The 25,285-nt window shown below is 37.1% G+C and overlaps 1 pseudogene; it reads right to left on the bottom strand.

Moving 5' to 3' along the window:
- Nucleotides 1–542: 542 nt before the first annotated feature.
- Arhgap20-ps6 (rho GTPase activating protein 20, pseudogene 6) lies at nt 543–24,595 on the bottom strand (annotated as a pseudogene).
- Between the last annotated feature and the right edge of the window lie 690 nt (nt 24,596–25,285).

Below are 25,285 nucleotides of genomic sequence, written 5' to 3'. Positions count from 1 at the left end.
TAATCTATGTCTTTTTATTGGGGAGTTGAGGCCATTGATATTGAGAGATATTAAGGAATAGTGATTATTGTTTCCCATTATATTCATATTTGGATGTGAGGTTATGTTTGTGTGCTTTCATTCTCTTTGTTTTGTTGCCAAGACAATTAGTTTCTTGCTTCTTCTAGGGTATAGCTTGCCTCCTTATGTTGGGCTTTACCATTTATTATCCTTTGTAGTGCTGGATTTGTAGAAAGATATTGTGTAAATTTGGTTTTGTCATGGAATATCTTGGTTTCTCCATCAATGTTAATTGAGAGTTTTGCTGGATACAGTAACCTGGGCTGGCATTTGTGTTCTCTTAGGGTCTGTATGACATCAGTCCAGGATCTTCTGGCCTTCATAGTTTCTGGCGAGAAGTCTGGTGTGATTCTGATAGGTCTCCCTTTATATGTTACTTGACCTTTTTCCCTTACTGCTTTTAATATTCTTTCTTTATTTTGTGCGTTTGGTGTTTTGACAATTATGTGACGGGAGGTGTTTCTTTTCTGGTCCAATCTATTTGGAGTTCTGTAGGCTTCTTGTATGCCTATGGGTATCTCTTTTTTTAGGTTAGGGAAGTTTTCTTCTATGATTTTGTTGAAGATATTTACTGGTCCTTTGAGCTGGGAGTCTTCACTCTCTTCTATACCTATTATCATTAGGTTTGATCTTCTCATTGAGTCCTGGATTTCCTGTATGTTTTGGACCAGTAGCTTTTTCCGCTTTACATTATCTTTGACAGTTGAGTCAATGATTTCTATGGAATCTTCTGCTCCCGAGATTCTCTCTTCCATCTCTTGTATTCTGTTGGTGAAGCTTGTATCTACAGCTCCTTGTCTCTTCTTTTGGTTTTCTATATCCAGGGTTGTTTCCATGTGTTCTTTCTTGATTGCTTCTATTTCCATTTTTAATTCCTTCATCTGTTTGATTGTGTTTTCCTGGAATTCTTTCAGGGATTTTTGCCATTCCTCTCTGTAGGCTTCTACTTGTTTATTAATGATTTCCTGTGTTTCCCTAAGTGTGTTCATGTCTTTCTTGAAGTCCTCCAGCATCATGATCAAATATGATTTTGAAACTAGATCTTGCTTTTCTGGTGTGTTTGGATATTCCATGTTTGTTTTGGTGGGAGAATTTGGCTCCGATGATGGCATGCAGTCTTGGTTTCTGTTGCTTGGGTTCCTGCGCTTGCCTCTCGCCATCAGATTATCTCTAGTGTTACTTTGTTCTGCTATTTCTGACAGTGGCTAGACTGACCTATAAGCCTGTGTGTCAGGAGTGCTGTAGACCTGTTTTCCTCTCTTTCAGTCAGTTATGGGGACAGTGTGTTCTGCTTTCGGGCGTGTAGTTTTTCCTCTCTACAGGTCTTCAGCTGTTCCTGTGGGCCTGTGTCTTGAGTTCACCAGGCAGCTTTCTTGCAGCAGAAAATTTGGTCTTACCTGTGGTCCCGAGGCTCAGGTTCGCTCGTGGGGTGCTGCCCAGGGGCTCTCTGCAGCGGCAGCAACCAGGAAGACCTGTGCCGCCCCTTCCGGGAGCTTCAGTGCACCAGGGTTCCAGATGGTCTTTGGCTTTTTCCTCTGGCGTCCGAGATGTGTGTGCAGGGAGCAGTCTCTTCTGGTTTCCCAGGCTTGTCTGCCTCTCTGAAGGTTTAGCTCTCCCTCCCACGGGATTTGGGTGCAGAGAACTATTTATCCAGTCTGTTTCTTTCAGGTTCTGGTGGTGTCTCAGGCGCAGAAGTCCTGCCGCTCCTGGGCCCTCCCCCACGGGAGCCCAGAGGCCTTATACAGTTTCCTCTTGGGCCAGGGATGTGGGCAGGGGTGAGCAGTGTTGGTGGTCTCTTCCGCTCTGCAGCCTCAGGAGTGCCCACCTGACCAGGCAGTTGGGTCTCTCTCTCACCGGGTCTGGGAGCAGAGAGCTGCTGCGGGCCGGGATCCGCGGGTGTGGGACTTCCGGTAAACACAGACCGTGCCTCCTAGAGAAATTCTGCTTCCGTGTCCCAAGCTCACCAGGCAGCTTTCTTGCAGCAGAAAATTTGGTCTTACCTGTGGTCCCGAGGCTCCGGTTCGCTCGTGGGGTGCTGCCCAGGGGCTCTCTGCAGCGGCAGCAACCAGGAAGACCTGTGCCGCCCCTTCCGGGAGCTTCAGTGCACCAGGGTTCCAGATGGTCTTTGGCTTTTTCCTCTGGCGTCCGAGATGTGTGTGCAGGGAGCAGTCTCTTCTGGTTTCCCATGCTTGTCTGCCTCTCTGAAGGTTTAGCTCTCCCTCCCACGGGATTTGGGTGCAGAGAACTGTTTATCCGGTCTGTTTCTTTCAGATTCCGGCGGTGTCCTAGCTGGGTCTTTAGGTAGTTCAATGTCCAATATTCTGAGGAATCTCCAGACTGATTTCCAGAATAGTTGTACCAGTCTGCAATCCCACCAACAATGAAGGAGTGTTCCTCTTTCTTCACATCCTCACCCACCATTTGCTGTCACCTGAGTTTTTGATCTTAGTCATTCTCACTGGTGTGAGGTGAAATCTCAAGGTTGTTTTGATTTGCATTTTCCTTATGACTAAAGATGTTGAACATTTCTTTAGGTGTTTCTCAGCCATTCTGCATTCCTCATCTGTGAATTCTTTGTTTAGCTCTCAACCCCATTTTTTAATAGGGTTATTTGTCTCCCTGTGGTCTAACTTCTTGAGTTCTTTGTATATTTTAGATATAAGCACTCTATCTGTTGTAAGATTGGTAAAGATCTTTTCCCAATCTGTTGGTTGCCATTTTGTCCTAGCCACAGTGTCCTTTGCCTTACAGACGCTTTGCAGTTTTATGAGATCCCATTTGTCGATTCTGGGTCTTAGATCATAAGCCATTGGTGTTTTGTTCAGGAAATTTTCTCCAGTGCCCATGTGTTCGAGATGCTTCCTCACTTTTTCTTCTATTAGTTTGAGTGTATCTGGCTTGATGTGGAGGTCCTTGAGACCTGAGGAACCTTAAACTGCACCTGAATACATTAGTGGTAAAGCAATTGAAAGTATACAAAATAATATACACCATTTTGTCATATACATACACACACACACACAAATAGGCACACACACACATATGAAATATATATATATGAAATGTACTTTTGTATGACCATTAATTCACTTGATATGAATATTTAATAATATAATAATCTAATTACTGTAAAACACAAGTATTATATACTCCAAAAATAGGGCCGGAATAAAAAAAAAACAAGCAAAACCTGGATAATCAGGATTTTTTAAAAACTTCACTCTAGTCTTCTTTGACTACCATTATGTCTGAAGGATACTGTTGGCCAAAATCAATATCTATGAAGAAAGAACAAAAGAAAGACTGAAATGATTCACTTATTTTAAACTACATTAACCATCTTTCTTCCCAAATCTTCCTGAAACAGATAGATATATATTCCACTCCACTCCAGAAGAATGGAATCCTAGGGTTTCCTTTTACAGAAATGATCTTTCCAAAGTTTTCCTACTTCCTGCATTACAATGAGAATTTTGTTCCCAAAGGCAAAAGTCAGACCCCCTTACCTTTCTTGATACATCACTCCCAAACCCTGCGTCCTTTGTAGTGTAATCCCACAAAACATAAGGAGCTATCTGGATAGATAACCTGTTAGTGTCTAAATTATTCGTGGATAAGTCTCTTATTATTGCTATTACCAAATGAGATTCTTTAGAAAGATAAAGTTTGCTTGCGGAATCTTCAGTACAGGTCTAGACAAAGAAAGGGGATAATTTCATTTTAGACCGTCTGAAAACTAATGTTAGTTACAAAACTAACTATGAAGAAAACAGGGCAAATGTTTTGTAGACCAAGTCATAGTATAACCAGAATTCAAAAGAAGTATAATATACAGCTAGAGTACTACAAAAAATATTTTCTGCGAATCATTTTACTGTATAAAATCATGGGAACATTTTAAAAGTATGAATGATTTTCTATGTAATAGATATTTGACTGCTACCTACAGAAGCCAGAAGAAGCTGTTGGGATATTGGTATTAGAATGAATGAGATTGTTGCAGACTATGTGTGTTCTGTGTATGAAAACATCTAGTGTTATTAAACATCAATCCATCTTCCCAAGCACCAGGGAGTGGAGACACATTTAATATCTAATGTAGTATAAATCCATGTAACATTCTTGTGACACTCTAGAACATAAGGAGCAGAAAGCACTCTAGTGACCCTACACAATGCGATTATAAAAGCTTCGCTACAGCAAGACAGAGATGCATGGCACCTGGGTAGCATGTGGAGCTCAATGCTCCTGTTACACACAAAATCATTCTCTGGAGTATTGCACAGAATAAAGATTCAAAGAAGTCAAAGTTATACCTGACCTAGACTGTTCGAGGTAGTTATATTTGAGAAAGAAGTATTCATAATAGCTTCATGTTGTAATCAATGACATATATTTAGCATGTGGTATATTCACAGTAACATGGTAATAATACTAGGATGCAAATAATCCACAGGTGTTATACACACCTCTTTCTTTTAATTTGTTTCACACACTCTAGGCTGACCTGCACACAAGGTGTTGCATAGGCTGTCTTCTAAACTGTGACAGTTATAAAGAAGAAGACACCAAGGTGTGATTACAGACATGGTTCAACACTCTAGTTTGAGAAATGAACATGTTTAAAAAGTGACAATACGTGTCTTTGCTAAGGAAACCTCTTGGCATGGGACATCACTCCAGCTTATAATACTGTAAACACAAGCCTATGTACCTTACAAAAACACTGCTTCTATATTGGTACAGTTCCACAAGTGCTTTCTGTATCATTACCTTTGGATGGCATTAATTTTTCCAACCAGAGTTCCTTCATCTGGGACGCTAAGCCAATTCTCTTGTAAGTCAGAAGTAAGTAAACTTCCTTCAATGTTTGCAATGAAGTCCTTTTTTTAAATGAAAATAAAAAAGTAATGGTCAATGTACATTTTAGAAAGAATATGAAAAGCATTTTTGTTTAAAATTAGCAGTTTAGACCAGTGATTCTCAACTTGGGAGTCATAATCCATTAGGGGTTCACATATCATATATCTTCCATGTCAGATATTCTCTCCATTTTTCTTTATAATTCTTACCAATAGCAAATCTTAATTGTGAGAAAGCAGCAAAATGATGCAATGGTTAGTAATCACCAAACCATAAGGAAATATATTAGTGTTACAGTATTAGGATGGCTGAGAATCATTGGTTGAAAGCATATAACATAAAAGGCTCCCAAACTTCTATCTCCCCAGAATCTTGGATCAAATGTGGAACCTATATGCAGGATCTTGTGTTTTCTTCCCTAAGACTAGAATCAATGAAGCAGTGTCCTAGTTGCTATAGCAATGAAATAAACTTATGGTCTGTTCAAATTGCCTCTCCTGACTTCCAGTCCACACTATGACTTGCAATCATAGATCTGCACTCCACTTCGCAGCCCAAAGCTCTCTCTGCCTTGAAAAACGCCAGATGCTATATGGAATATCCAGACAGGAACCTATCATAACTGCCCTCCGAGAGGCTCCACCCAGCAGCTGACTGAAATAGGCTATATAGAGCCACAGCCAATCATTGGATCTTATGGACCAATCAAGGACTTGTATGGAAGAAATGGGGGAGAGATTCCATGACCTCTAGGAGATAGGAATTCCACAGGAAGAGCTACAGAATCAACTAAGCACCACCACTGGGAGCTGAATTAACATCTAAAAATCCTGCAGAAGCTGCAGCATTACATACAGCACAATTTCTAGCAAATGTAAAGCTTAGTCTCCTTGTGGGTCCCCCAACATGTGGAACAGGGGCTATCTGTAAGCTGTTGACTGTGAAAACCTATCCCCACCTGGCCTTAGGGGGAGAAGATGTGCTAAACCTGAAGAGAGTTGATGTGCCTGGGTAGGAGGACAACCCAAGGGTCCCAATTCAGCTCACGAGGAACGAGAGAGACTCTGTGAGGGCAGAATAGGGAGGGGGCAGCATACAAGACATAAAATGAACAAGCAAAAAAAATGTAAAATGATGAAGAGGATAATGATGGTGATGATGATGATGGTTTAAAAATCCACCAAAACAATCAAACCAAAACCAAAGTCCTCTTCTTGGAATAGGCAAGTATTAAAAAATGGCAGCACCCAAAATTAACTCATCCTGACTGTATAATTGTTGAATCTGTACTTTAGGCTCACACAGCATAAACCTGTTGTATACACGTACACCTTGCTTACAGACCCAGCAGGAATAGTGGTGAAGCTTACTTATTTTCCATGTGAGAAGATCTCACAGTTTCATGTCTTTTTCTTAAAATTTGTAAATATTCAACTATTTAAATTTAGTTGTAAGCATCAGATTGTTTGAAGAACAGAAGCTGTCTTTTACATGAAATACAACAATGAACTTTGATGTTGTACTAAGGATAGCAAGCCATAAAAATGGAAGAATCTTAGGTGCCCTTGTACATGTATTGCTTTGAATACACACGGCTAACTTCAGTAAGGTCTTAAGTTTCTGGCAATGAGAATCAGACACACTTGGCAAGCTCAAACGCCAAGGAAGGATCATTCAGTACCTTTGCCTAATGTTAGTAAGCATAGTTAATCCCAGAGCATTATTTTTACTGTTTATGTCTGGGCCATAGCTCCAGAGACTTCTGAAAGGTGAAATCAGATCATGGCCCAAGTAAAAATAAAACAATGATATTTGCTCTAGAGTCACTGCAGCTCCCTGGCAAGTTAGGAGTGTTAGTGTGTTAGACAAGTTAAAAGTAGGTTAGGCTAATACTTGAATATTTGACCTGGAATTAGAATGGCAATATCTGGTGAAAGTGAGAGTGCTGGATTATTTTTTGATTGAGAAGGAAAACTATTTCTTGTATATACAAGACAGAGGGTAATATTCAACATCGATAGCCTATTGTAGGTGAGTGTTGGACTTGTCAATTTGAACTGTTATTTGTGAAGGATATTTTTTGGTAAGTATTATTTAATACATTCATTTGATAAAGCACATTTTGCCACCATTATAACTTGTTCAGCTATTAATTCACAGGGTATGTTCAGAGGTGAAATCAGTGGGAATATTTGTAATGCCCAACTAAAGTCCATCTCATATATGAGGATGTTAACTTCCAACAGAAGCTCTTCACCTGTGTCTTTATGATGAATCTTTGGGTTTGTCAGACTTTTACCTGCCATGCCTCTTATCAAGAGGTCACGTGTCCATAGTTCTAGGAAACAGTCATCATCATGTAATCTTAAGGACAGAAAGCACATATGCATCTCTAGAGGGATGATTAATGTTGGTGACATGAAAACCTTCCTTACCTTCAAGACAGATGCTATTACAAGCACACATTCTTTAATCCATTCAATGAGTTGTTCACTGTCATTCCTCTCTCTGAGGCACCAGTGTGAATTTTCAGGTAGACTTTCGAATATGTGATCTGATTCTCGTCCTTTCCCTGCAATTATGGATAGCATGTCCTGTGTGGGATAAGGATGTAGTATTAGAGATCCACACCTGAAGCACAAATATGTCTTTTATTGTGAACCTGAGCAAGGATAGTTTTGGCTGCACAGCTATAACTGAGAGGAATAAAGTAGTCATTGAACTTTTTTCTGTTTTAGCTTCCAAATACATTTTCTTCCCTAATCCATTTTTTCCCCAATTTGTAACATCATGGTTTTCTTAGACCTCTGTTCCCCAAAGCATTTTGGTGAATGGTCCTCTACTACTTTGTGTTTCCTTCTATCAATATCTTTCTCAAGCCTGGCATCTTAAGTAAATATTGGGACATTTCCCTTCCAGAGATAAACTCACTATTTTACTTACTGTTTGTCCTGGCCTGTATTATGAATCCTAACTTTTGTGTTTTGAAGAAATATTTTTTCACCATATTTCTGAGACTTTTATATCCTTATTCTGTGACTTCTTATTTTCAACTATGTCTACAGATGCTTTCACAAAAACCCAAGCATATTTCTATCATTCTTCCATAATTTACTCTGTACACATGACTACCATGCATAGGTTCACACCACTTTAATTTGATTACACGAATACAAACAAGGTTACCAGAAAATTCTGCTCTAAAATACCTAAGAAATTGGCAGTAATGCTCATGTGACTGACAGGATAGATTTGTTCACAAACAGCATAAATTCCTATCACAGCTATAGTGCTAAAAGAGATGTTGGATACTAAAGATATGTTTACAAAGAAGTTTAGTAACTCATTTAAAATAGATTAAGCCATATTAGATGGCATTTAAATATAGTCCACTAGGATAAATGATGTTAATATATATAAAAAACAGTGTGCTCATCTAATTCATTGATAATTTAAAAGAAAAGCCTACAGATATTTTTAAGTATTGAGTAATTTCAGGGGCAATGATATTAAGGGAGATTCCAGAGAAATGTGGAGTCATAAAGAAGCTGCAAGACTTTACAGTTGGGTAATTAGTGGGGCACTTCCATAGAATTATTTCCTCCAACATGCTGGTGGGTTTGAATCTTTGATGCAGTCAGTGCAAAACATGGGAATGGTATTTCTTCTCTTTTTCTTTCAATTACATTATTCAAAATACGGTAGAACTTATTTGTGTTTTAAAATGATCTTACTCTCATAGATCGGTTATCTAAACATTCCTCAGTTTGATTAAATAGCTTACTGAGAACAAAGGTGCTACAGAAAGCCAAAATGATACTCACACGTATTGGAGCAGGCAGCTTTCTGTCGACATAAATGCTTGTAAGATTTTTGCCAAATAAGCATTTCTTTCTTGGTGGTGTTGGATCAGAATATACTGGTGGCTTGACATATATATATATATATATATATATGTATATATATATATATATATATATATATGTATAGCCTTTCTGTTTCTCTGCATATAAGAAAGAAGGGAAATCATTTTTGAAACTCAACTCTCTTTAACCTTGTATATCCTTTGCATTTATCACACCAAATCAAAAAGAGATATGTGTTAAAGTACTAGAAGCACAGAAAACATCAAGTAGACACATAATAGTCAAAGGCTAACTGAACATAGAAATAAAAATACAAAAAGCTATGAATGAAAAAGACAAAGTCACACAACGTTAACTACATTAGACTAATACCTGAATCTTCAAAGGATATTCTAAAATATAGTGGGCCTGCATCAACGTTCTCCATGCTTTCAAAGAATACAGATACTAGCCTAGACTTTATTATTGAGCAAAAGTATCATTCATATCAACAAAAGAGGAGAAACATTACATAGTTTAAGCACAACTAAGCCATTTCTCATCATCAATCTTGGTCTACAAAATGCAAACAGCAGGCTGAAGATAACGTACATATACACAAGAGGACCGAAATGATAAATAACCCTGTAGTCATTCAAAAAAGAGGGGGAAAATATGTGTCAACAAAAAAATAACAAAGACCAATAAATACTGCTCATTAATAACTCTAGGCATTAACTGTCTCACACCCATACTATACAGTTTGGGTCAGAAAGCAGGTTTCATCTATCTCCTGCATCCAAAAAATACACTTGTTTTAGATAAAATCGCATACTCGTGTTTACGATGCAATTGCCTATATTTCTTTGTCTAGGTTTCAGGGCCCATTTAGTTTTCCATGTTCATTGGTGTTGCCTTGTTCAGTTAATGTTTAGGAAGTGATGTTGGTGAGGCTTTACGGGTGAAGTCAAGGGAACATGGCAGAAGACTGGGAGGAAAGAAGTTTAAAAAAATCACTTCTACAATATTGTTTCTCCTAATAACATCAAGAGTATTATAAATTTTATCAAGCTTTCAAAGGATAGAATCAAAATGTTACTACAGGATGATCTAGAATTTTTACTGTTTAAATCTCTCTGATTCATGAACATGTGGGAATCTTTCCATTATCTGATATCTGTTCAATTTATAAGACATTTTGTTTTGTTTTGGGTTGAATTTTTTTTTCATTTTTTCTTTTGTTTTTGGTTTTGTTTTTTTTAATCATAAAAGCCTTTTATTTCTCGGTTAGAATTTTCCCAAGAAACTTAATACTTTTAAAAGTTACTGTTAATGACATGTTTTCATTGATTTACTTTTCAGTAATTCAGTGATTTTTACAAAGAAGGAGTACTTACTTTGTGTGTTAATTTTGTATGTTGCTACTTTTGAAAGAATTTACAAGATATCTGATTATTCTTATGTTATATTTAGGCTCACTTACGTTTACTCTCATATGATTTTCAGAAAGACATACTTTGAATTCTTCATTTCTAATATATGTCCCCTTGGACACATGCCATCTTAATATTATCTTAATTGTTTACATATGCTGTATGAAACAAGAGTAATTTGAGTATGACCAAAGATCAGCAAAGGAAGCCATTGGTACCATAATATTTCATAAATAACTTGATGAGGGGCATCACACACTATAAGGAAATTCTAGGTGATAGAATCATTATCATCCTTGCAGACATAAGGCACTCACTGTTAAATATTCTTCAATTAACTCAATATGGTAAGCATTCTTATTGCTAGAAATTTCAACTTTTGATGTTTTAGACTATTGTCAATTAAGGCTAATTGTAGATGTGGAAAGAAGAAAACTAAAGTAATCAAAAAGAAGGAATTGTATATTTATATAACATTTATATCATATTACTTTAGGAAAATGAATTTATCTTGTCAGAGAGGAGTGAAAATGTGTGACTTGGACAAGTCAAAGACCTGCACGGATGATCCTAAAGAGAAATAACAAGATACCAAGTGTTGAACTTTAAAAGCATACTTAGGAATAACTTTTTTTTCTGAGAAACCAAATGAAAGACCCAGAACCATGTTCAATTCTATGGTAAAGAAAATACATTTAAGTCTAATCAAAGAACAGTTGTTTTGAATTGAGCTGTTAGTGTCACTTATTGAACCTATTCTGCTATCTTGCCATACTGGTTATCATTGTACTTTATAGGTATTACAGGTGGGTACAACTATCAATTGCTTCCCTAACGTGTCAACTTGCCTACTGTTTTATCTACCTTAGAACTTTGACTTAAACCTAGAGGCTTCTAAGACATATCCAGGTAGATTGCTGAGATTCCTTGTAAGATTTATTTGGCAACTGGCACTCAAGCCACCAACCTTGAGAGAAATCCAAGTGCTACCTGACAAAATCATATTTTGGGGGAAAGCCACAGGAAATACTTTAACAATTGGTAGAATTTCTCTCACCAGGATTGAAATCATGGCTGGAGCTAGAAATCTAGTCCGATTTATGAAGATAGTTTGGTCATAAACTTTAAAATTGATGACATTAATTTAATAAATTAGCGACGTTTTTAAAAGCATTTACATATTAGTCTGATATGTACCAAGAAGTGGGGCCATCATCCTACATTGAAGAAGCCTCTTTGTATAGAAAATGGAAACCATTACAGAAAACAAAAACTTCGACACAATGAAGAGATAATTGCATTATGAAAAATCCAGCACCAGTGAATACATGTACATTAGAGCTAAATGCTCTGTAGCTGAGGGACCATTGTAGAAAAGTGCTTACAAATACTGTAAGACCCAGCATACTTGAAAGTCTGTTTTGAAATTGCCTCTCATAAAAATAGGTGCAAAATCACAATAATAGCAACGTCAATGCAGTGTTAAGGCAATGGTCAAAATTTCACTTGTCAAAAGTTATAGGCAGCTAATTATGACTGACAGAATATTAATTTTTCCAGAAATGACCTGCATATGGATTATCTAATACACACTGTATATCATGGAAACCATATTCACAAACAGAACAGAATTATCTCAAGTAATATTCATATTTGTAAAGATATAAACATATATATATAAACATGTACAAAGCAATATTTAAATGAGTATGAAAGTGCAGTGACTGTGATGGACTTAAGGGAGAAAAGTCAGGCTACAGTGCTATAATTCAATTTTTGATAAAAATTTAAAATACTAGTAGTAAATGAAAACATTGTAAACTTATAGTAATGGGAGTTCAAGAAAGACCAAGAAGAGTAAATATGGAAATTACCAATTTCTTTACTGGAGGTTTTCTCTAAGATTTCCATTTCTCAAATTTGTATTACAGACACTTTTGAGATAGACAAACCATGAATAAAGAATATTTCATGTTGAGGCCTCAGGTGATGAAGAGAGATATAACACATATGCTGTATGCTTCTGTGCATTTCTCAGTGTACGTAATGCATGCGTGTGTGTGTGTGTGTGTGTGTGTGTGTGTGTGTGTGTGTGTGTAAAGCACGTGCAGATCACATCACTGGTGATATATATTTAGAGATTAATTAGAGCTTTGGGCTTATTAACATATGAGGAGCCTCTAGTATTTGTCTTTCTCTCTGTCTCTTTTTTTGGGGGGAGGCCTCTTTTGATCATTACTGAACAATATGTCAGAAATACCTGTCCAATAAGCTTCTGTTACTGTCTCTGACTGCCATCATTATTCAGGTAGAAACATCTCGTTTAGAGATGATTGTGCTGCAATGCCTAGTTTTGTTTGCTTTTTAATGTATGTTTTGATGACCCGAATTCATGTTACAAAGTCTAAATCTCAATTGCTTTAGACACTGGATTATCTTTTCAGGTCATTTTTTATATTTTAAAACCATGATACACCTCTAAGTTCATCATGTGTGATGATTAATTTTGATTGTTAATGGAATTTTATTTATAACTTTCTATGGCATGTGATTCTATGCAGAATTCTGAGGGATTATTCAGTGTCATTAGCTTCTGGCCACACATTGGTAACTGAGGTGGGAAAACTAGTAATATAACTGGGCTGTAGAGGCAGAGACTGAAAATTTTTCCAAAGACTGTGTAGGACCATGAACAAGGCACATTGGAGTGTAAGCAATAACCCAATGTAATAACATTTGTTATAATAGCAAACAATATGAAATATGCAGCATAAAATAAGTACAATGAGTGAAAATTATTTGTAACTAATACGGTGAAATATAAAACTAACATAGGATCTTGGAATAATTCTTCTAATATGACTAAATGGGAGGTAGAAGGGAACATTAAAATACGATGCCCTTAGACCTTCTTAATTCATCCAATACCACTTATATGTGGTAGCTGCTCTGTTTTGTCCTGCTAAATGAAACATAAAATGTCATCATCAGACAAATATTCTCAGATGATAGATTCACATCACTTACAATAAGGGTAATATTTGGGTATATTTTTTAACTCTATAGAAAGAATTAGCTCAGTTAAAATGTATTTGAATTTGTGTGCTACCACCTGATAATCAGGTGAGTTTAACCTCTTTATCATACCTCTCATAGTTTTGTAGTGAATCCTGGGCAAATATTTTTATCAATGATAAGATTTTGACAAATATTATTTCTCATAGTAAATTAAACAAACATGGGTTGGGGATTTAGCTCAGTGGTAGAGCGCTTGCCTAGCAAACGCAAGGCCCTGGGTTCGGTCCCCAGCTCCGGAAAAAAGAATTAAACAAACATTAGTATTTTTGTGCTACGAAACCAAAGCATGTTGACAGTGGTGCAGGGCTTAATCTTGCAGAATGTTTAATCAATTTTTAAATCAAGTCATTGTTTCTAAATGATCTTATCAAACATAATAATTTCATATGCAAGGAATTCTCTAACTTAAGGACCATGGGAAGAAAGGGGGGAAAATATAGCAAACAATATTGGTGGATTCTCTAAATAAAGAATGTGTTATACATACCTGAATGTATCCAGATGTATTTCAGTATATGAGTATATATATGTGTGTGTGTATATAAATATATATACATATATATGATGTTTTAAAACGTTTCCCATACTCTAATAATCATTTTGTGTCCCAAAGCTTCTCTGATATACACAAATTTATGACATCATGAAATGATTTGATCAAATGATTCCATTCATTTGATGAATAAATAAATCTTGTCTTACCTGTAGGACCTTCTTCCTGCAGTGCAGCATATGAAATATTAAATTTTTCATCAATATCATTGGTTTTCCAGTTGTGTCCAGCTATGGCTTTTGTCATAATAGGAGATTTTCCAGAATTATTTATTGATTCTTTGTATGTCTTTAAGTCTTCAGACCTTTTGTCAATGTGTTTACTAAATATATCATCATTTCCAAATATTTGATCATAGTTGTCAATCATGATTTGTATAAGAGACTTCTGTAACACCACAAGGCAAAAACAAGATTGTCATTTCACATAGTTTACAAAATAACTTTAAAAATGAAAAGAAATACCAGGAGGAAAATTACAGATAAGAACCCATGAAATGAAGTCTCTGAAATGGAGACTCTAAGTCTTTTGCATCTTTACACAACTTGTTAAAATTTCATGCATATTGCAAAGAACAGAACTACTTAACCAAAGCAACATTTCAGAACTGATATGCTACAAAAAACTGTGAGTGTACCAAATTAATGACTGTTGTGTGTTAATTTTTTGTGTGTGGGTGGGGGTAGCTGTTTATTGTGATGTTTGGAATGGGATGCCTCTCTAGTTCCAGGCATCGCAATACCCTCTCGTTCACAACTTTCTGGTGCCTTGGTCTGCCTGGTAAAGAGTGCCATGGCTTAGAATTTGTAATTACAAAAGGTAGGTGCCCATTTTCAATGTACTTTCTCTGCTACATTTTTGCTTCCCAAAATAAGAACCATCAGGTCTCAGCTTCCTGTTTGTTTTTTCTTCTTTTCTGTAGTCGTGCTCCTCTGTCATGATACCAAAGTGCTATACTCGCTCAGCATTTGTAGGTCCCAAATAACCACCTACTTCAATACGTTTCCCTGGTCATGTTGTTTTATTTTTTATTGTTTATTCCATTCATTTACATTTCAAACGTTATCCCCCTTCACAGATCCCTTCCACAAATCCTATATCTCCTCCCCTGCCTCTATTGCAGTTTTCTCTCACTTGACCACACACTCCTGCCTCAACAACCTAGCATTTCCCTACCCTAGGCCATCAAGCCCCTCAGGACTAAGCGGCTCCCCTCCTAGTGATGCCAAATAAGACAATCCTCTGCTACATATCCAGCTGGAGCCATGGTTCCCCCATGTGCACTCTTTGCTTGGTCTTTTAAATCCTGATGTTTTATTAAGGCAATAGAAATGTGACTGAGAGAAGTTGGTGAGAAGAGGGAGTCTTAATTGAGAAAATGCCTCCATCAGATGGACCTATTGTATAGTGAAGCCTAAGGGATATTGTCCTGATTAACCTTGGAATTTGTAGGGCCCAGATCTCCAGGATGGTGCCACCCTTGAGTTATTGGTCAGAAAAAGAAAGATATGAGATACAAGGCAGGAGGCAGTGCTCCTACTAGGCTTCTGCCTCACTTCTTGCCTGCCTGTTTTATTTTTGGCTCTGACATTTCTCAGTATTTAACTGGTAACTGCAAGTATATTGTGGAGTGTAACCTGTCTTCCATTAGTTGCTTTTCATCAGTGTTTTGTCACAGCATTTGTAGAAAATTATGACACTTCCAAAATTGAACAACACTGGCAAGTTACTTTTCTCCTGAGATGATGACTTAGGTTAAGCAAACTCTATTCATCACATATGTTTCTTCTCAGCATGCACCTACGTTTATTTTTGAGCAGTCCTGCACAAGATAGTCTTATTTTACATGCAGATTGTACAGGATAGTTTTGCTTCTTTGTTTTCATACCTGACCATACAAAAGAATATATTTGAAAAGAACTGTCCATAAAGGAAGAATCTTTAATAGTTATTAAGAGTAAAAATACATTTTATTGTTTCATTTGGACTAAACATGCAGTTTGATATAGTCTTGGATTTTAGGTTTCCAGTACCTTGGTAATTAGAAATTAACTAAAAAAGCTACGTTTCTAGTTCAAGCCAAGTCCAGTCCTGAGCAAGAATCTTATTCGAGCTATCCCTTGGGCTATCATCCTCCATTGTGAGTAACATCATGATATCTTCTTTCCTGTGGACCTAATACCTGGGAGCTACTAGTTAACATGTACCTTGCTTTCCGTCATATTTATATTTTCTTTATTTTTTTCCTTTTCAAAATATGTGTCCTTTATTAATTCTCTGAAATTTCTAATCATACTACCAAGTAACTCTCATTTCATTTTTCAGTCCTTCTATATATCCCTTGGAAACAATCCCCCCTCACTAAATTTCAAAAATTAAAATTAAATAAAAATTTAAATTTAATTTAAAAAAATCAAACTAAAATTTAAAAAATTAAAAATACAGTGTGTGAGATGTGTTGTGCCATAAGTGGTCACACATTATACCCTCTTGTCCAAACAGATTTTCTTGCAAATGTATAATGAAATAAGTCTGGTTTAAGCTCTCTGTGTTTTACTATACTCTCAATACTGGAATCTCCTGGAGATGCCTCTCCTTCTATATCCTGGTATCTTGCTGTAGCCTTTAGTCATTGTGATCCTTCAGCTTTGAATCTGTAGGATCTCCCCCATCATATGCTCCAGCTGCAGGATCTAGGGCCCCTATATATATGTAGGAGATATGCAGCTTGATCTTCAGGTAGGTCCCCTACCAGTTCGTATGCAGACTGGCTCTGACTCTGTAGTCTACAACTGGATTGCTTTCTTTTATCTGGACTGCTTTGTATGGCTTCAGGGGAAGGTGATTCACTTATTCCTGTTGTGAATTGATGTATGAGAGTGGGTTGGTGTCAATGGAAGGTCTACACTACTGAGATAAAGAAGAATGGAGGGGAAAACAGGTTGCAAAGATGGGACTTGGAGGAAGGGACTGCAATCAGGATATAAAGTAAATAAATTAGTGAAGGATATTGATGTATGTGTGTTTATAATAAAATTAACAGCTATAGTATACCTGAGGATCATAAAACTCTACCTGAAATATGTTAGTGCTAAAATAATGGAAAGAATACAAAATAATATACACCAATTATTCATCATTACATATGTATATACATATACATATACAAATACATGCACATGTACAAGTATACATTACATGTATATGTACACAAACTCACCCTCAGACACACACTCACACACACACATATATGTATACACACATACATATATATACATATATATTTGCAATATGCTTTAATATGACCAGCAATTCACATGATGTGAATATTTAGTAATATCATGGTCTCACCACTGTGAAACACAACTGTTCTATACTCCAAAAGTAGGGCTACAATGGAAAAAACAAACAAAACCTAGGTAATCCGGATCTTTTAAAATTTCACTCTAGTCTTCTTGGATTACAGATTATTATTGGCTAAAACATCAATATCTAAATCAATATCTAAGAAGAAAGAAGGAAAGAACAGTAGAAAGAAACGATTAACTTACTTTAAACTACATTAAAAATCTCCCTTCCCAAATCTTCCTGATATAGATCAATACATATTCTACTCCACTCCATAAGAATGCAATCCTAGGGTTTCCTGTTAGAGAAATCATCTTTGTAAAGTATTCCCAATTACTGAATGATAAAAATTAGACTTTTCTTCCCAAAGGCAAATTTCAGATCCCCTTACCTTTCTTAAGACGTCACTCCTACATAATGAATCTCTCGAAGTCTGACCCCGCAGTACATGTGGAGCTATGCGCAGAGACAAAGTGTAACTGTCTAAATTATTCATGGAAGAATCTTTTATTATTACTACTACACATATGAGATGTTTTAATAGTATAAAGTTTGGTTCTGGGGTCTGTTGCAAAAGGCTAAACAAAGAAAAAGGAGAATTTTAGGTTAGACCATCTTGAAAATAATGTAAGTTAGAAATCTAACTACAAAGAACAAATAGGGTATATGTTTTGTAGACCAACTTATAGTATAATCAGAATTCAAAAGAAGTAAGAATATATACCTAGAATATTACATAAAATATTTTCTGCAAATCACTTTTCTGTACAGAATCACGGAAAAACACATTTTTCAAATTATTTAGGAATTTCAGTGTACTAGATATATGACTGCTACCTACAGAAGCCAGAGGAACATGTCAGGATCCCTGGTAACAGAATGAGTGAATATTGTTGCAAACCATGTATGTTCTGTGTGTGAAAACATCCAGTGTTATCAAACAGCAAGCCATCTTTCTTGCCACCATGGGGACACATTTAATATCTAATGTATTATGAATCGATGACACACCCTTATAACAATCTAGAACATAAGGAGCAAAATCACACTCATGACTCTACTCAATGTCCTGGTATTAGAATGAATGAAGATTTTTGAAGACCATGTGTGTTCTGTGTATGAAAAAATCCAGTGTTATTAAACAGCAAACTATCTTTCCATCCATCATGGAGTGGAAACACATTTAATATCTAATGTAGTATGAATCCATGTAACACTCTTGTGACACTCTAGAACATAAGGAGCAGAAAGCACACTAGTGACCCTACAAAATGCAATCATAAAAGCTTTGCTACAGCAAGACAGAGATGCAGGGCTCCTGGGTTGCAATGGGAGCTCAAAGTTCTGGTTAGGTATGAAATCATTCTATGTATCACACAGAAAAATGATTCAAAAAAGTCAAAGCTATACCTGATCTAGACTTCTGTAGGTAGTTATAGTTGAGAAAGAAGGATTCAGTAAGAGATTCCTGTTCTAATCACTGATATATATTGACCATGTGAAATATTCACAATACCATGGTAACAATTCTAGGATGCAAGTAACCCACAGGTATTATACACACTTACTTCTTTTAATTTGTCTCACACAGAAACTAAACCAATTCTCTAAACTGACCTGAACACGAGATGTTACATAGACTGTCTTCTAAATCATGACATTTATAAAGGAGAAGGCTCCAAGGTAAGATTACAGACATGGTTCAACACGCTAGCTTGAGAAATGGGAATGTTTAAAAAGTGACAATACATGTCTGACCTAAGGAAACCTCTTGGCATAGAACATCATTCCAGCTTATAATCCTGTAAACACAAGCCTATGTACCTTACAAAAGCATTGCTTCTATATTGGGGCAGTTCCCCAAGTGTTTACTATATCATTACCTTTGAATGGCATTAATTTTTCCAGCCAGAGTTCCTTCATCTGGGATGCTAAGCCAATTTTCATAAAAATCCAAGGTTAGTAAGCTTCCATCGATGGTAATAATAAAATCCTTTTCTTATTGAATATAAAACAAAAATAGTAATGGTCAATATACATTGTAGAAAGTACTTGAAAAACATTTTTGTTTAAAATTAGCAGTTTAGACCAGTGATTCTCAACTTGTGGGTCATAATCATTACGGGGTCACATATATTTTCCATATCAGATATTCCATCCATTTTTCTTTATAATCACATCAGGAGCAAACTTTGAATTATGAAGAGAAGCAAAATGAACTAATGGTTAAGAGTCACAAAGCCATGAGAAAATATATTAATGTTACAGAATTAGGGAGGCTGAGAATCATTGGTTGAGAGTGTACTTCCCTAAAAGATTCCCAAACTGCCCTGGCTCCAGAATCTTGGCTCAAAAGTGGAACCTATATATGCAGGATCTTATTTTTTTTCTTCCCTAAGACCAGAATCAATGAATCAGAGTCCTAGTTGCTATAGCAATGAAGTAAACCTACCGTCTGTTCAAATTGCCTCTCCTGGCTTCTAGACTACACCACTCCTTGCAATCATAGATCTCCACTCCACTTCCCAGCTCAAAGCTCTCTCTGCCTAAAGGAAACCAGCTCCTACATGGAATATCCAGGCAGGAGCCTATCATAAGTGCCCTCTGAGAGGCTCCATCCAGCAGCTGACTGGAATAGGATATGAAGAGCCATAGCCAATCATTGGATTTTATGGATCAATCAGGGACTTGTAAGGAGGAAATGGGGGAAGGATTCCACACCCTAAAGAGATAGGAACTCCATAGGAAGAGCTACAGAATCAACTACTCAGGACCACTAGGGGCTACCAAAGGCTGCATTACCATCTAAAAAGCCTACAGAAGCTGTACCATGACCTACTGCACATTTATAGCAAACGTAAAGCTTAGTCTCCATGTGGGTCCCCCAACATGTGGATCAGGGCTATCTGCAAGCTCTTGACTTGAAACTCCTCCTCAACTGGCCTTAGGGGAGAAGATGGTCTAACCCTGAACAGAGTTGAGGTGCCAAGGTAGTAGGATAAACCAGGGGCCCATAACTGGCTCAGAGAAGGAAAAAGACTTTGTGAGGAGAGATTGGGGGGGGGGAGGTTGTCAGCAAAGGAGACATAAAATTAACAAATAAATAAATGTAAAATAATAATAATAATGTTTATAATAATAATGATGATGATAGTAACTAATAAAATAAATGAACAAAACAAAGAAACAAAGACCATAGTCCTCTTCTTGGAAATAGGCAACTGTCAAAAAATGGCAGCACCAGAAATTACCTGATCCTAATTGTATAATTTGGTGAATGTGTAGAGTACACACAGAGTAAAGCTGTAATATACATGTAGACCTCTACTTACAGACCACCTGAAATAGTGATGAAGTTTCTTATATGTTTTCCACGTGAGAACATCTCAGTTTCATATCTTTTTCTTAAAATTGGTAAATATTCAACAATATAAATTAAGTTGTAAGCATCAGTTTGTTTAAAGAACAGAAACTGTCTTTGTTCATAAAATACCACAAATAACTTTCGTGTTGTACTAAGGGTAGCAAGTCATAAAATAGGAAGAATCCCAGGTGCTCTCATACCTGTAAATTTCTTTGAATGCACATGGCTATCTTCAGTCACTGATCTTAACTTTCTCCCCATGATGTGGTCCTAAGTTTCTGGCAATTTTAACCAGACACACTTGGCAAGCTCAAGAGCCAAGGAGGAATCATTGTGTACTTTTGCCCAATGTTACTAAACATAGTTAATCGCAGAACATTATGTTTTCTCTTGATGTCTGGGCCATAGGTCCACAGTCTTCTGAGAGGTGAATTCAGATCAAGGCCCAAACAGAAATAAAACAAGGATATTTGCTGTAGAGTCACTGCAGATCCCTGACAAATTAAGAGTGCTAGACTGGTTAAATGTAGCTTAGGTTAATTCTTGACTACTTGACATGGAATTAGAATGTCAATATCCGGCAAAAGTGAAAATGCTGGATTGTTTTTTGATTGACAAGGAAAACAATTTTGTTTATCTACTGGGCAGAGGGCAATATCAAACATTGACAGCCTATTGTGGGTCAGTGGTGGACTAGCCATTTTGAACTGTTATTTGTGAGGGATAATTTTTGGTAAGTATTATTTAAGACATGAATTTTGTAAAACACACTTTTGTCACTATTACTACTTTCCTGCTATTACTTTACAATATATAGCCCGAGGTGAATCAGTAGGAATATATGTAATGCCAAACTAAAGCCGATCTGTTATATGATTCTTTTACCTTCCAACAGAAGCTGTTCACCTGTCTTTGGGATGAATCTTGTGACATTCTAATCTTTGTCAGACTTTTACCTGCCATGCATCTTATCAAGAGATCATGAGTCCATGGTTCCAGGAAAGAGAGATGGTATAACAAGCACCCATTCTTCATTCCAATTAATATATCGTTAGGTGTCTATCTTATCCCTCAGGGACCAGTGTGAATATTCAGATAAAGTGAAATTGCTGGTTAGTTTTTTGATTGGGAATGAAAACAATTCCATGTAGGGAGGGCAATATCCAACATCGAACACCAATTCTTTTTTTTTTTTCTCAAATGGCTGCTGAATTTATTTCCTTAATCAATAATGGTCCTGGCAAAAATTAGTTAACCAACACTGAGACATTTGTAATGAAATTTTAAAAACCCATGATACCTTGATAGAAATTAGAGTTTACACAAACAAAAAGAATTCTTCAATATTGCCAGCAAATATAGAATGAGTGTCGCACATCTCACAGGTGCAGCAATGCATTTATACATTTTCATTTGACACCTGACCACGTTTCCAGTCTCCATAACATCTTCTCTCCAGATTTAAAAAAATAGTATGCTGATTTCTATAACAAAGCTTTTTTTTTTTTCATACGAAAGTCAAATAATGGACAAGTCACCACAGTGCAATAGGTAGAGGCTAATGAAAAATCGCACAAAACAGGTGCTGAAATAAATACTAACTAGGAGTAGACTGGAGCCCTCCTGTGGGTTTGTTGCTCACTTTAGAGTGTGGGATCTGTCTTCAGAGCCACAGGGGACCTCCCTGGGGGCCACTCATCTGACAGTGAAATCCAGTTGCCTAAGAGTCAGGCCTCCCAGACCGCTGGGAGCAGTTGTCTGGGTTAGAGGCAAACACCAGGTCGGGTCAATTACAGTTATGCTTTCCTTCCTTCCGCTCAGTTCTGTCAGAGTCCTTAAGCAGCCCCTTGAGATGACATGGACAGGTGAAAGTTGTGCATGAGAGCATCTACATTGCTTTTCCTGGCAGAGGTGTGGGTATCCCAGCCCAAGCTAGCAACTGAAGTCACTGTGGAAGGTGACTTTCCTGGAAGGTCAGTGTGGAAAAGGACTCTGGTGTGAGAAGCGTCCTGTGCAACCTCAGGGCCACCTCTGAGAAGAGGCCCTTGCTGCTCCCTGGCAGTGAGTGGGTGGCCTGCGCTGCCCAGGCTGGTGGCAGGCTGCATGATAACCTCCATCTGCAACCAAACTGGGTTATCCTGACTCACACTGACAGACCCCGAGCTGGAAAAGCAAAGTGGTACACACAGGGCAGGTACAGGGAATCCCAGCGAGAGCCTTTTTGGCCAGTCAGAGAATATGAGGCAGCTCCCCATTGAACAATCTGCACCAAAAGGTGTGGAAGGCACGAGCAAGAGTGGCCAGGGACCCTGCAGGGCTGGTGACACCACGAGCGTCCACAAGGCAGGCACAGAAGTGACCTGGTTTGGTTCATACCCTTTGATAAGAAAGAGATCCTGATTCTACTGTGATTTAAACAACAACAACAACAACAACAAAAAACAAAACAAAACAAAACAAAAAAAAAAGCAAAAAGTTTTTTGGTTTAAAAAGAAGCCACTCAAGGGTGAAAATAGTTATTTTTATCAAAGACAGGGTCAGCCCGCTGCCTTGCTTGGCCTGGCAGTGTTCACTAGGGCTGCTGGTGGGGGGCAGGAAGGAGCTGAAGCCCTGAGGAGGAAGGGAAGTGGTCTTCTGTTACCGATCCATTCCACCAGTGCCTGCAGCCGAGGGACATCTGCTCTGATGAAGCCGCTGCCTCCTGTGCTGTCCCCCTGGCCGGATGCAGGAATCCCATTCCCACCCCGCCCAGCCTTTGCCTGTTTACTGTTTCTTGATCAGTGGTGGACTAGCCATTTTGAGCTCTTATTTCTGAAGGACATTTTTTGGTAAGTGTTATTGAAACATGTTTTTTGTGAAACACACTTTTACCACTATTGTAACTTGTTTCACTATTACTTCACATGGTATGGTCAGAGGTGAAATCAGTAGGAACTTTTTTAATGCCAAACTAAAGCCCATCTGACATATGAGGATGTTAACTTCCAACAGAAGCTCTTCACCTGTGTCTTTGTGATGAGTCTTTGAGGTTGTCAGACTTTTAAATGTTATGCCTCTTATCAAGATGTCATGTGTCCATAGCTCCAGGAAACAGACATCGTCATGCAATCTCAAGGACAGAAAGGACATATGCATCTCTAGAGGGATGTTAATGTTGGTGATGTAAAAACCTTCCTTACCTTTAAGACAGATGCTGTTATAAGCATGTATTCTTCATTCCAGTCACTGTGTTGTTCACTGTCAAGCCTACCCCTCAGGGATCAATGTGATTCTTTAGGTAGAATTTCGAATATGTGATCTGATTCTTGCCCTTTCTCTGCAATTATGGATAACATATCCTGTGTGGGTTAAGGATAAGTTTGTATTAATAGAGATCCACATCTGAAGCACAAATATGTCTTTTATTATGACCCTGAGCAAGGACAGTTTTGGGTGCACAGCAATAACTGAGAATAATAAAGAAGTCATTGAACTTTTTTCTGTTTTAGCTTCCAAATACATTTTCTTCCCTAATCCATTTTTCCCCAATTTGTAACATCATAGTTTCATTTGGACTCCTGTTCCCCAAAGCATTTTGGTGAATGGTCCTTTATTACTTTCTGTTTCCTTCTATGAATATCTTTCTTAAGCATGGCATTCTATGTAAATATTGGGATAATTCCCTACTAGAAATCAAATCAGTATTTTACTTCCTGTCTCTCCTGGCCATCCTAAGTTTTTTATTTTTATAAATATTATTTACCTACTTCTAAGACTTTAATTTCCTTTTCTCTGACTTCTTTTTTTTCTTTTTTCTTTTTTCTTTTTTTCTGGATCTGGGAACTGAACCCAGGGCCTTGCACTTGCTAGGCAAGCCCTCTACCACTGAGCTAAATCCCCAACCCTTTCTGTGACTTCTTATTTTTAACTATGTCTAAAGATGCTGTCACATTTAAGAACCCAAGTATTTGTCAATTATTCTTCCATAATTTTATTCTGTAAAAAATGACTACCATACACAGATTTATTCCACATTTTCTCTATTTTCAATTGATTACATGATTAAAAACATGGTTACCAGAAAAGTCTGCTCTAAAATATCTAAGAAATGGGCAGGAATGCTTGTTTGTCTGACAAGATACATTGGTTCACACAAAGCATAAATTCCTAGTTCAGCTATAGTGCTAAAATAGATGTGGACAGTAAATATATATTTCCAAAGAAGTTTAGTAAGTAGTTTAAAATAGATTAAGCCATATTAGGCAGCATTTAAATCTAGTCCACTAAAATGAAAGATGTTACTATATAGCAAAAAAATAATGTGTACATCTAATTCATTGATAAAGTAAAGTAAAAGTCTATAGATATGAATTGTAAAAGATTGAGTAATCTCAGAGGCAATGCTATTAAGGGATTGACTCCAGAATAATATGGAGTCATAAAGATGCTGGAGGACTTTACAGTCGGGTTATCAGCAGTGTACATCCCTAGACCCATTTCCTCCAAGAAGCTGGTGGGTTAGGATCTTTGATGCAACCAGGGTAAATCGTGGGAAGACTATTTCTTTTTATTTTGTATTTTTGATTTCTTTCAATTACATGACTCAAACTTCAGTGCAAATTATTTCTATTTTACAATCATCTTACCTTCATGTATAGGTTATCTAAACATTAATCTGTTTGATTAAATAATTCCTTAGAATGAAGGTGCTGTAGAAACTCCACAAGTTTTGGAGTAGGCAACTTTTTGTCTTCTAAAGACC

Source organism: Rattus norvegicus, chromosome 3, assembly GCF_036323735.1.
Source record: "Rattus norvegicus strain BN/NHsdMcwi chromosome 3, GRCr8, whole genome shotgun sequence".
Taxonomy (NCBI): domain Eukaryota; kingdom Metazoa; phylum Chordata; class Mammalia; order Rodentia; family Muridae; genus Rattus; species Rattus norvegicus.
This window is presented reverse-complemented; position numbering and strand designations above follow the sequence as displayed.